The sequence below is a fragment of the Penaeus monodon genome, chromosome 20, assembly GCF_015228065.2.
Source record: "Penaeus monodon isolate SGIC_2016 chromosome 20, NSTDA_Pmon_1, whole genome shotgun sequence".
Classification (NCBI taxonomy): domain Eukaryota; kingdom Metazoa; phylum Arthropoda; class Malacostraca; order Decapoda; family Penaeidae; genus Penaeus; species Penaeus monodon.
In genome coordinates, this window is record NC_051405.1 from 4,375,301 (window position 1) to 4,375,801 (window position 501).

At 47.7% G+C, this 501-nt stretch overlaps 1 pseudogene; it reads right to left on the reverse strand.

The window, feature by feature from the left end:
- Positions 1-345: 345 nt before the first annotated feature.
- Positions 346-501, reverse strand: part of LOC119585549 — a 4,624-nt pseudogene continuing 4,468 nt past the window's right edge.

Genomic DNA, 501 nt, shown 5'->3' on the forward strand with positions numbered 1-501 from the left:
TAGGTAAATAAATAATGCAGGCCAGATTAATCACAGCCTGTAAATCAAGGCGCGGACTACAAACCTGATAATGGATGAGAAAACACTTGCATATCTTTATTTCCAGAAACGAAAACTAAAATTGCGAGTGACGGGAAGAAACAAAGAAAAATGCAACAAGACAAAAATACCCAATTTCCCACTTACTCGATATTCACAAAAAAATATCTACAAGATTCTTAATTCTACAAAAAATATGTCGGGAATCCATCAAAGTACAAGTCACTGAAGGTACGAAAAACTCCAGGTGCGGTGGCGGGCGGTACAGGTGGACGGTGCCGGCGCTCAGCTTCGGCGTGAGGGGGCTCACTTCTGCGGGTAGTGCAGCAGGTGGGGCTCCGGCCGGCGGTCGTGCTGTAACTCGTCCCGCTGGACTTGTCTGGGGAAAGGGAGAGGGATATCTTTGAGTGGGTTGGTAGGCGTTGTCTCTAGCTTTCTCTCTCCTAGGCGCTGCTGGGCTCA